This window comes from Ovis canadensis, chromosome 13 (assembly GCF_042477335.2).
Source record: "Ovis canadensis isolate MfBH-ARS-UI-01 breed Bighorn chromosome 13, ARS-UI_OviCan_v2, whole genome shotgun sequence".
Classification (NCBI taxonomy): domain Eukaryota; kingdom Metazoa; phylum Chordata; class Mammalia; order Artiodactyla; family Bovidae; genus Ovis; species Ovis canadensis.
The window spans coordinates 20,706,668-20,719,107 of record NC_091257.1 but is presented as its reverse complement, the minus strand read 5'-3'; the positions used below and the strand labels follow the sequence as shown (position 1 = coordinate 20,719,107).

At 41.8% G+C, this 12,440-nt stretch overlaps 1 pseudogene; it reads right to left on the bottom strand.

Annotated features, from left to right (window-relative positions):
- On the bottom strand, positions 1–114 carry LOC138417991 (small nucleolar RNA SNORA70; annotated as a pseudogene).
- Positions 115–12,440: the final 12,326 nt, after the last annotated feature.

Sequence of the window (12,440 nt, the reverse complement as noted above, 5' to 3'; positions counted from 1 at the left end):
AACCATCTCCAGGGTTCCTTAGCACAACCTACATAGGCAAAATATACCACCAAGGAGGCAGCTGTTTGCAGCCATTGCAAACAGCGTCCCCACAGCCCAGGTTTGATATTGCAAAGACGGCCACTGTGACAGTCCCCTCCCGCGGGACCTTCCAGAGCCTTGACATTTCTGTCCGTTAAGAGCCTTTGTCTCCTCCCCTTGAACCCAAATTAGCTTTTATGATTGCCCTGACTTGTAGCTTATGGCTTGTCTGACAGAAGTGATGCTAGGTGACTTCCAGGCTTGGGCATAAAAGGCAGAACAGCTTCTGCTGAGCTCTCTTTCTTGGATGTTGGAAACAGTTCCAGCCACCATGATGTGAGGAAGCCAGGCCGCAGGAAGCCCGGCCACCGGAAGCCGAGCATCCAGTGGACAGCACAGCCCGGGTGAGGAGCGGAAGCAGCTGCTCCAGACCCAGAGCCGAGCCCCTCACCTCACCCTGTGAACAGCAGGGCTGAACCTTCTCCAAGGACCCCAGAGCAAACTGCAGGGCTGTGAGCAAAATGAATGATTGTTGTCATTTTCAACCATTCTGTTTTGGGGTAGTCAGGGGGCTGGGTGGCCAGAGTGAAGTAGGCAGTGGATTAGGATACAGTTAAGGGACAGAACGGGCCCGTCTTTGGGGGCTTTATACACACCATGGCAGATGCTCTGCCTTTCACTCTAACGGGAAAGCCACCAGGCTGACACACAGATGCTGGTCACTGTCTCTGTCCTCGATGCCATCAAGAAGACAATGTCCAGTGGGTACACGGCTCCTTCCTTCGGACAGAGAGTCCTTCCAAGAGAAGGAGCCTTCCTTTTGCAGGCAATATTTTGCACTCACAGTGACAAACTCACTCAGAGACGGATCTGACCTTCCCATTTCCTGTCACAAAATTGCAATAGCTGCCTCTATGGTAAGCACCAACCCTCCGTGTCACTGGGAGACTTCAACCTCAAAACCCATTTAGGTTTTAGCCAACTTAGACCCATAGATGCCCAAGTGGGCTGAGACAAAGAGTGCTTCCCACAGTGGCTTCTGGAGGTTGTTCTCTCTCTGGCTCAATAAGCCTCTCCATCAGCAGACTTTGGAGGACTGCAGTGTGGCCCACCTGGCATGGAGACATTTGCTTCATCATGTGGGAGGGCAGGTAAGTGCAGTCCCAGCAACAGAGTATTTTCCAATGCTGAAAGGCTCAGAAAGAGGAGCACTGAAAGAAACCATCCCTCTTTTAAAAAACTGAAGTACAATTGATTTACAATATTGTGTTAGTTTCATAAAAGAATTCATCCTTGCTGACATCTTCGACAGGTTAATGCACCCATGTGAGGTGCAGTATGTGCTATCTTTGGGGCTGATTTTATAAGCTTGCTCAGTTTGGTAAGTTTGTAAAATTGACCAGCCTCCCCAAAATGGGGCAGGTGAAACCCCGGGAAGATGGCAGCTATGATGAGTCTGGAGGCAGAGTGCCTACCACTCCTGAGTCACACAGGGGCTAGGATCCTGGCTGGCCCAGCGTGGGACAATGCTGAGAATTCTTTATTGAGCTCCAGAATGAGCCAAAATAAACTCTCTTCTACTGAGTTGTTGAGTATGAGGCAACTGCTAAGAGTGATCAGTTTCCACACATTACGTTCTGTTCCTGGGCAGATTCAAAGGGAACATTTGGGTAGGTGGATGAGCAATAAGATTCAACAAAAACACCCTTAAGATTAGGCTAGTCAGGAAGAAATAACTTCTGTTCTTGTCATTTTATTTTGTGTTAACCAGTTCATCCAATGGTAGTTTGTGAGATGCTGAGTAGTATTTTGGATAAATGTCTTAGAGAGTTGCCTTAAGAACCTTAATATTCTCAACCACACTGGCATGAAGGAAGGTTGTACTGCCACTGAAAGACATGCCAGACCATTAGAAGAATGATGACACACATTTCAGCTTGGGATTTGCTCCCATAAATTTGAGGTCATATCATTTCATCAGAGGGATGTTAAGCCTTTCTTAAGACAACCAGTCAAAGAAAGCGAGAACTAGAGGGTCCCTTCCAGATGTCCTCCTCATTTCACAGGTGAGAATCCTGAGTCCCAGAACAGATAAATGCCTTAGTTAAGGTCCTTAGCTGTTTGGAGGTCAATAGTCATACAGTTTAAGTCCTAGGATTTGGGCCCTTTAATGTTACTGCAGTTGCTGATAGCAGAAGCCAGTTACTCCAACATCATGCAGCATCAGCACCTGGTATACAAAAGGCAACACATAATGGTGCTCTCCCCACATAAGGCTGTGAGATCTTTGATGGCAGGGTTAGGTCTTGTTTATGCTCAACTCCCCAGTGCCTTCCCACAATAGGGGATCCTTTGTAATAGATAAGTGGACAGAAATTGGATTCCTGACACACTCAAAATGTTAATTTTTTGTTTCTTATTGTTGGAATACCAATTTATTAAGTATTCATTGCCCATTCTTTCTCATTCATTCAGTAGATGTGGCTGAGCATCTTCTATGTGCTCAGTAAGGTGGATACAGTGGGCAAAGCAGATGGAACCCCTGGTCTTGTGGAGCTGACACGCCTATCACTGTGTCCAGCGATAGCTGAGCAGCCAAATGGTCAACTTGCCTTGATACACCAGATTCACCAGTCAATCAGATGGGCCAGCTTAGATACTTTAAAAAGCTAGACAGCTGTTCAAGACAGAATGGTGTCATTGGGTTCAGATAATAAGTTTTATGGCTGTTCAAAGGATGGAAGGATTGGTGTAGCCAAAACAGTTTTAGGAGACCCCCCAAAGACAGTTTAGAGTAGTTTCTTGAGAATATGGCAGGATTCAAAATATAGGGAGAAGAGAAAGCGGATGGCATGCCAGGGAGGTGAAGGAAGAGACAAGAACAACATGAGTGTGATTAATGGGCCAAGGATGATTCTAGTCCAGCCAGATTCTCGGTCAGAGAAAGCGAAACTGAGAAATGTCGGGCCAGATGGTGAAGGCACCAGTGAGAGGAAAACCCAAAGAAAAAACAATTTCTTTAACATGCACTTTGAAAACTGGCTGGGGAGTGAGTGACAGGTCTTCTGCAGGTATATAATCTACTTCACTGTGTTTCTATCCTGGTTGAAGGTATACAGGAAATTACTCTTCCATTATCTTTCCATCCTCTTCAGAGCAACACCTCTTCAGGTAAGGAAACCTGCAAAACTACAGTAATTAGAATGGATTGTCAAAACATAAGAGATCAAATGTCCACTTTCTTAGAAAGAAATGTCCACTTTCTTAGATGTTCATACTTCATAATTAATACTCCACAGCTAATACTTTAGAAAATAGATTTCAACTATGTGCTTTAACTTGTCCATCTATTTGTGGATCTAATGTCTGCAATTCGAGTCCAGAGCACAAATATAATAGAAGTGAATTTGACATTTAAAAGTAGAGATAGGGACATATTTTATGTAAATATACATATGCCATAGCTATAGGCCAAACTTCAACTACTATAATGAAGAGGTGTAGAATGAGGTGGGGGGGGGGGCGGGCAATGGACAGATCTGTGATGAAACATCAAACTCTTAAATTAACCACTTTGACAAATCAGTTGTTCTCCCATAAAGTTATGGGTTCTATCTAATTAACAGATCCAATGCACTCTTGGCCTCAATTATTGGCTTCCTTACAAGGAAACATACATGGCCCTCAAACATTCTCTTCTCCTCCTGCTCTGACTCCAGGCCAGCTCTGTGACTTGTGTTGGCCAACAGAACATGTTAGCGTGAAGCCCTATTAGTTCTGAGCCTGGAACTTGAGGGATTTGTGTATTTCTGCTCTGTTTCTTGGATCTCTGGCAAGCCACGATCTGAACACACCAGAGGAGGAGAGACTCTGTGGAGCAGAGCTCAATTGTCCAGCCTTGGCTCCCTTAGATCAGTCAGCAGCCAGCAGACCCACAGCCATGTGACAACCTGGCCAAGATTATCAGAACCACCTCAAGACACAGCTGGCCCCAGATGCATGAGTAAGCCCAGCCTAGATCAGAAATACCATCCAGCTGATCCTCAGATTCAGAAGGTCTAGTAACAAAAGTTTTGTTTTAGTCCACTGAGCTTTAAGTAGACTGTTGAGCAGTAATAACTCTCTGATAAAGACTAGTTCCTGGCTGTACATAAGAGCCTCCCAAGAGTTTTAAAAATATACCAATCACTTCTCTTTATGCTGAAATTCTGTTTAATCTACCTAGATATTCTTCTATTTTGTTGTATTTAAGTTTCTCAGGTTTCTAACATGCAGCCAGAGTCAAAATGACCTGGCTAGAAATTTGCTTCCTCCAACTTCTCCAAATATTAAAAATCAAGGTGAGTAGGTCTTTCTTGTCTTGGGTCTTGATGATACTAAAGTATGTTTGCTCTTGCACATGATATCACTGAGAACAAGGCAAATCTGTCTTCCTACATGCAGAATGGTCCTCTACATGTCCATCTGTCTGTACAGGCACGAAGACAGTGATTTTTGTCCAGTATCCAGGACTATCACTTATGGGATGGTTGAGAGAATTCATCCACCAGAGGCAGCCCCTACCTTCCCTTTGGAAGCTGGTTTAAACAGATATAAACAATTTTGCTATTGTACCTAATATTTAGATCAGGCTGTGAATCTGGCAAAACGAGGTACAAAGGGAAGGTAACAGCTGTAGATCACTGGGGAGTATGGGAGGGACTGTTAGACAGTTTTTATGTTCTAATTAAGGATGCATCAGAGAGTTGCTCTGTGACATTATGTGACCAACCGGGAGGAGGGAGCTTGATAGAGAGCATTTTATTTGAGTAAGATGGCATCATCGACTCAGTGGACATGAGTTTCTCAGAACAAACTCTGGGAGATAGTGAAGGACAGGGGACCCAGGTGTGCTGCAGTCCATGGGGCTGCAGAGTCCGACAGCACTGAGTGACTGAAGAACAAGATCCACGTGGCAGATCCCTTGGTGCCTCCCTTCCCTGGGCGGGTGTGCCCCACCCCAGCTGTGGCACTGTTGGCTGCTGGTGACTCACACCTGCCCCCTTCGGCAGAGAATGGCCTGCACCAGCCAGAAGCTGCCTGCCCGGAAATACCTGAGAGGTTGCTGCCGCTCCCTTCTGACCCTGGGGCAACCCACAGCTGGCTAAGACACAGGGTCCAGAAGCTTCTTCAGGCAGAACAGCCCTTGCGGGCCGTTTGCTTTCTGGAACTCCCCTGGGGTCAGCTGAGGCTCGGTCTTCATGGAAAGCCTGCATCGATGACTTCCCTTGCCCTATCCTTCCTTTCTCCTGTTGTTCTTTCTCCCTCAAAAAGTCACCTGTCCCATAATCCTTTTCTCAGCTCAGCTTCTAGGGATCCTAGCTGAAGAACATCTTGTGAGTGGCTCAGTCATGTCAGACTCTTTGTGGCCCCACGGTCTGCAGTATGCCAGGCTTCCTGGTCCTTCATTGTCTCCCTGAGTGTGCTCAAACCCATGTCCATTGTGTCGGTGATGTCATCCAACCATCTCATCCCCTGTCATCCCCTTCTCCTCCTGCCTTGAATCTTTCCCAGCATCAGGGGCTTTTCCAGTGAGTCAACTCTTCGCACCAGGTGGTCAAAATATTGGAGCTTCAGCTTCAGCATCAGTCCTTCCAATGAATATTCAGTTTGATTTCCTTTAGGGTTGACTGATTTGATCTCCTTGCAGTCCAAGGGACTCTCAAGAGTCTTCTCCAATGCCACAGTTCAAAAGTACATCTGCTTCCCTGAAAAGTCTCTAGCTGTCCATCAGGAGGGCTATCAGTATCCATCAAATCCTATTCCCTCCCACTGGTTCCAAGTACCTACACTCTAAATATCAGCTTCTCAAGTCACATATCTCACTCTGAACACTATTCTTCTCAAGTCGCAGGGATGGTGCTGCGTGGCCATTTTCTTCAGTACCTTAAAAGGTCTCTTTTTCTACTAATGCTTCTCTGACTTCATGCATCCCAGGAAACCTCCATCTTGGGCAGGACTCTGGTGAAACATCTCTGCCTTATTGTTCCACATTTTTCTAGAAAACACTCAAGGTTAAAATGGAGCTCTATTTCCTCCAGGAAAACTTCTCCCCAATTCCAGCCCACATGGATCTCTTTTTCATCTTTTTATTCACTTAAAGTCTGTGCAGGCTATTTCGCTCCTGAAAGAACTCTCTATGTGCTGGCTTTAAGCACAAAATGTGCCTTCCTCTTTGGTTTTATTCATTTGTCTTGTCTTTCCAGCAAAACGGAAGGTCCTCAGTTATAGGGAATGTATCTTTCTTATAATTTCATAGGCCATAGTACCTTGTTTTGCAGATATGTATTAACTGATTAGCTAAAAAATGAAAAGCCTACAATTACACTTATGTTCCATAGTGCAAGGTGTGCATCTAACCTTACCACAAGAGCATAGAAAAGGTTAACTACATAGTTGGGAGCTGCCATTTCAGAATATCACATCTTTAAGAATTATATTCTGTATAATAAGAGCCCAATAGTGGGAAATGCCAAAATGCCAATTTCCCAGTTAATTGTGAGGATAGATACATTTTTTTCTCCCTTGCAAAAGTTGCCGCTGTTTCACATAATGACTTTAACTGTAATGGAAATGAGGCTGGACAAATCAATTTTTAGCCCTGAGCAAGTTAAGTTTGTCAATACAGAATGTAAACAGCAATAGAGACTGGTAGTTAACACTATCATTTTAATCTAATATTATAATAACTCTCCTTTCTCTTTCCCAATTAAATTCAAAATTTTTTTTAATTAAGATGATTTATACCACTAGAATAAAGGCCATTTTTAGACCATGTACTCTAAGCCTTCATTATGCAAAATGATTTAAAATTTCAATTTAAATTTTGTAAGTAACAAAATATATAAATGGAGCCCACATATCAAAAGGGAGCTTTAAATTCTTCCCCCAATTTTCATGCTATAGATTTTAAATCATGGCAATACATTTCAGTGAGTATTTTAACCTTAAATTTAAGTGCATTTATTAGAAATGAAGACATGTTACATGAATGAAAGGGTAAAAAGGTAACTGAGTTGTACTCATCTGAAGGTCAGTCTTCCACCTGAAATCTCACCTATTTGGAAACCAGAAGATACAGTGAGCAGCCCAAAGTCAGTTTACAAAATGATAGAGATTGAGAGAGAGGAAAGGAGGAAATCAGGGGAAGGAAGGATGGAGGCAAGGAAGAAGGGAGGGAGGAAAGATAAAATGAAGTAAAGAGAGAGAGGCAGGAAAGAGGGAAAAATAAGTAAAGATGGAGTCACTCTGGGTTGTTGAAACAACTGTGATAAAGTACAAATGCTGAAAGTCATGGTTTAACAGCTGGGTCCTCAGTTCACCCTGAGCCTATTGACATATATTGCATAGGGTTGTTCCATCCTTGGTTATCTAATTTACCAGCCTCTGCAGATTAAAATCAGCACTTTGTTAAGGGAAGAGAGCTGCAGGAGGCTAGCTACCTATAAAGTCATAACCAGAAGCCAGAGAAAAGAGAAAAACACAGCAGGATGCAGAGAGTGTTGTTTGTTATGGCAGTTGTGAATCATCAAGAAAAGACAAGTTTAGTTCTGGCTTTTTGTGTTGAAAGGCACAGAAGTGAGTAATATGTTTTTGTAAGACTTTCAACAAATGCTTGAAAAACCTGTCATGCCCTATAAGGAAAAGCTGTGAAAATCTGAAGCATTCATGAATGTTTAGAGCTACCTTGAATCTATGGGTATCCAGTTCAGGTACTCTGACCTAGGTTTCTCATAAACTGAAAATATGTCCCCCAAATAGACTTCCTATTAGAACTAAGGAAGTTTACTTGCAGACTTCAGTGGCAGTCCAGTGGTGAAGACTTTGCCTTCCAATGCAGTGGTGCCATCCCTGGTCGGGGAGCCAGGATCCCCCAGGCCTCAGGGCCAAAAAAAAAAAAACCATGAAACAGAAGCAATATTGTAACAAATTCAGTAGAGACTAAAAATAGTCCACATCAGAAAATCTTTTTTAAAAAGGTTTTCTTTGCTTGGAAGATAGGATAACTAAAATTATTAAGAATAACACATTACTCAAGGTGGAAGGGGCAGCAAAAGATGCAATATGAGGAAAACTAACCAGAAGAAGGAAATAGCAGCCTACTCCAGTACTCCTGCCTGGAAAATTTCATGGATGGAGGAGGCTAGCAGGCTACAGTCCACGGGGTCACAAAGAGTCAGACACGACTGAGCGACTTCACTTTCACTTTTCACTTTTTCAAGGTCACAAGAAAGATACAGTTGCATCTTCGGTCAGTCAATGTGGGTGACGTGAGGACCTGAGAAGCAGTTGGGTTGAACTGAGAAAAATAGAATAAGAAATAGATTCTTACCCCAACTTAAACCCAAGAACTATCTAAATTGGATTAGTTTGTCTTAGGTCTCCCTAAATGATCATAGTCTCTAAAATAATAGAACCCTGCTCTCCATCCATCCATGACCCATCAACTGTAGCCATGCCACAGGTGGAAAAGAAGGAAACAGTGGCTACAACCTGAACAAAAAGCACTTTTAAAGACATGAAGGCATTGGAGTGCTTGGTAAGGCTGTAGCTAAATGGGGGAGTACAAACAGGGCAGGTAAGAGTTACAGGTGTGTGTGCCATGGTGTGGCTATGAGGGTCACTAAGCAGATAGGTTTTGCTGGATTTGGTACCCGACGGAACAGAAGCCAAAGGGTAAGAGATGAGAGCAGGTAGCCACTGAGCCTCCAGCTTGGCTGCCTGGGATCAAAGCACTGTTAGTAGACACAGGAAGGGAAGATCAGGTGGCAGTGCTGAGAGCAGTCTACACAGGAGACTCTGGGAGGTGTATTCAGGAGAGCGCTCCAGAAGGCAGTTTGAAAAATCAGTGTCAAGCTCTTGGGAAAGGCCTTGAACTGGGTATCATTGCCTAGATGTGATCAACTGAGTTCCAGTGCAGGTGACTTCAAAAATGGTCAACAGACCAGCGGCAGCATCTGCAAGAAGATAAAAAATGTACTTTTTCTCTTTTTTATTGAACTATAGTTGACTTACAGTGTTGTGTTAGTTTTAGGTATATAGCAAAGTAATTCAGTTATATATCCATGTGTAAATATACATATTTACACACACACACACACATATATACATCTCCTTTTTCAGATTACTTTCCATTATAGGTTACAAGATATTGAGTATAGTTCCCTGTGCTTTACAACAGGTCCTTGTTGTTTACTTATTTTATCTTACATATACTAGTGTATATATGTTAACCCCAAACTCATAATTCATCTCTCCCCCCTCCCCAGAAATGCACTTTCTTAAGCTGTACCTCAGATCCACTGAGTCAGAATCTCTGAGATGTATTTTAGCAGACTCTGCAGATGATTTTTTATGCACTAAAGTTTGAAAAGCACTGGATGAGAAGAGTGGATGAGATCATGGAAGGAGAAAGTATACATCTGAAAGGAAAGAAAGTTTGCACATTGGACAATTCCTTTAAGGAGCTGAAAAGCAGGAAAAAACAAACAAAAGGCCATGCCTCCCCCAATAAAAACACCATAGAAAGACTTTCAAAGGAGCATGAGAAAAATTATGGTGCATTTCAATACAAAAATCAAGGAAAGATAAAATGATGTGTGCACTTATTTTCGGCCCTCTGATATACTGTTAAACTCTGAGTGATGGGACCAGTTAGGGGTATGGTAATATTTAGAGTCAATAGCTCCTAGAATAATCTATTTATTGTTGACAAATCAAGCCTTTCCTATACTAAATAGGGCTGTGGTCACTTTTGGATAAAATGCACTCACTGATGGTTTTTATAGCACTAAGAATGGTGATATTCTAGCAGAGTAGGAGATTTTTCAGCTGCATCTGGCTTTTCTGCCAAGAACATGTGTCTTTAATCCCACGCTCAAATAGACAAATCATTCATCTAAGAAGCTGTAGCACAGTAAACACAGGAAATTTGCAGTGGGTCCCCGAAGGAAGAAACAAAAGAGCTGACTGATCTTGCTCACCTGTAATTTATCAATTTTATGATTTCTCACACAAATATTGAATTAGAGCATTTTAATAACTTTCCTTGAGCAAATGAATTTCTCTCAAATGTTGACTCATAACAGGCACAGAACAAGTTCTCTGTGGTCCCTGATGCTGAAAGAAAATTACTTCCAGCAATTATAGCTCAGCTTAATGATAGCATTTAGTGGACACACCATCATCTGAGCAATGACAAAGCCATCCAGAAAGTACTTGTTTCACAGAGCTCTGGACTAGACTCAGCTCCTAATTCCGGAGTGAAGGTGCCTGGCTTTTGTACAAGTCTGTGACTGGCATCCTTGAGGCCAACAATTGGCTTCCCTAAACTGATGTGGTTAGGGGACATGTCAGTAGGGTGTGCAGCCAAGCCGAGTTTATTTTTACTTCACTACAGACATTTTTCATTTCCATTCAATGGCTGAAGAGGTCTTTGTTCACTGAACGAATCCTTTCTAGCAGCCCCTGTGCTCACTGGCTTCACGTCATAATTAGACATACTGTGGTTGGTAAAAGCCTCATTTAAGTAGATAGCATGCTGATGCTAATAATGTACACACAAAAAGAGAGAGATACTGATAGACAAATTCAACACTCACTGTGTGACCTTGGCTGAGTCACTTTTCTAGAGAAGCCTCAGTGTCTTCATCTGAAAAATGGGAATAAAAATTCCATTTCCAAACAAGAGTGTTTTATGGATTAAGCGAGATGTTGTATATATAATGTTTAGTATTCAATAAAGGATAGACTCGTATTATCTAGTACAGAGTCCATACGTTAGTGTGCAAATGGCATAATTGGAAATATGGCTCTGGATCCAAATTCTGTCTCTTCCACTTATGGGTTAGGATTTCTTGGTTAAGTTTCTTGACTCTCTGGTTTCCCTTCTATTCACTGGCAAAATGAAGGGGATGAGTTGTAATATTTTAAAATTTCTTTTATCTTACAAATTTCATACACCCAGGCCCTGGTGGCTCAGATTGTAAAGAATCTGCCTGCAAAGCAAGAGACAAGGGTTCAACCCCTGGGTCGGGAAGATCCCCTGGAGAAGAAAATGGCAGCCCACTCCAGTATTCTTGCTTGGAAAATCCCATGGATGGAGGAGCCTGGCTGGTGACAGTCTATGGGGTCGCAAAGAGTCCGATATGACTGAGCAACTAACACTTTCACTTTCAGGCACTTTACCAATTGCCCTGAGATTCCTACATTCAAAATTAATAATAAAATGGACTCTAATGTACAAATCATATAAAAGATTTTATAGATATGCCTCCATTTCTCTGAATTTCCAAAGTAAGCTATTTGAGTGAAAAAATACATCCAAACAGAAAAATGACAAATTAAAAATTTCACAAAATGTAACCATGTTATCATCACCCAAATCAAGGACTAGAACTTAACCTGCACCCCAGAGCCTCAGACCACTATATTCTGTGAAAGAATATCTATGAACTACATACAAGGAACAGTATGTAGCCTTTCTAATGAAAACAAAAACAATGCCAACCACCATCAAAATTAAGTTTTAAAAAGAGCCAGGTGGATATATAAGGTATTTGGGATGAGAATAATTAAAAGCTGAATCAAGATAAGTAATCTCAACATTAAAATCTAACACTACCCGTGGTGGATTCATGTCAATGTATGGCAAAACCAATACAGTATTGTAAAGTAAAATAAAGTAAAAATAAAAATTAAAAAAAAAAGCATGCAGAGACAAAAATAAATAAATAATAAAAAATAAATAAAATAAAATCTAACACGAACTTCTAACATCTTAATCATGTCCATACGAACTTGGTCAGTAGAAAAAATCCAAATGTAATATACTATTCAGAAGAAGCCAGATTTCTTTAGATGATCATTCCCAGCCCTGGTTTCTGAGGTCTCTCCCCTGAGCCTTCTGGGGCTCTAGCCAATTGCTTGAATTTTTGCAGTTTGCTTCTCAGATTTGCAGCGCTTTTCTCTGGCTGTTGGTAGAGAGAGTTTCAATACAGGCAGACCTGTGTACATTTGGAAATGGCAGTCAGCATGCTGAAATGTAGCTTCCCTCTGGCTGCATCATTAAATATACCTATCTGCTGAGTTCCAGAGGATAATTCTGTATGCATGCACACTTTTCCTTCTACCATATACTAGCTTTAAACATCAGTAGGCTCCATTAAAGTCACAATAATATTCTCCCAAGCTTGACATCTAAAGCCATGTGTAAGAGAAATTATTTTATAGGAAGTGCAAACTCCCTTGCTTTTTACTTTTGCTTTAGCTTAAAAAAATTTTTTTTAAAGAGAGAGAAACTTTTAGATGATATTGACAATTTGAAAAAGATTATGGGTTCTCTGAGAATTGTCATTTCTTTGAATTTTGGACAGAAAAGA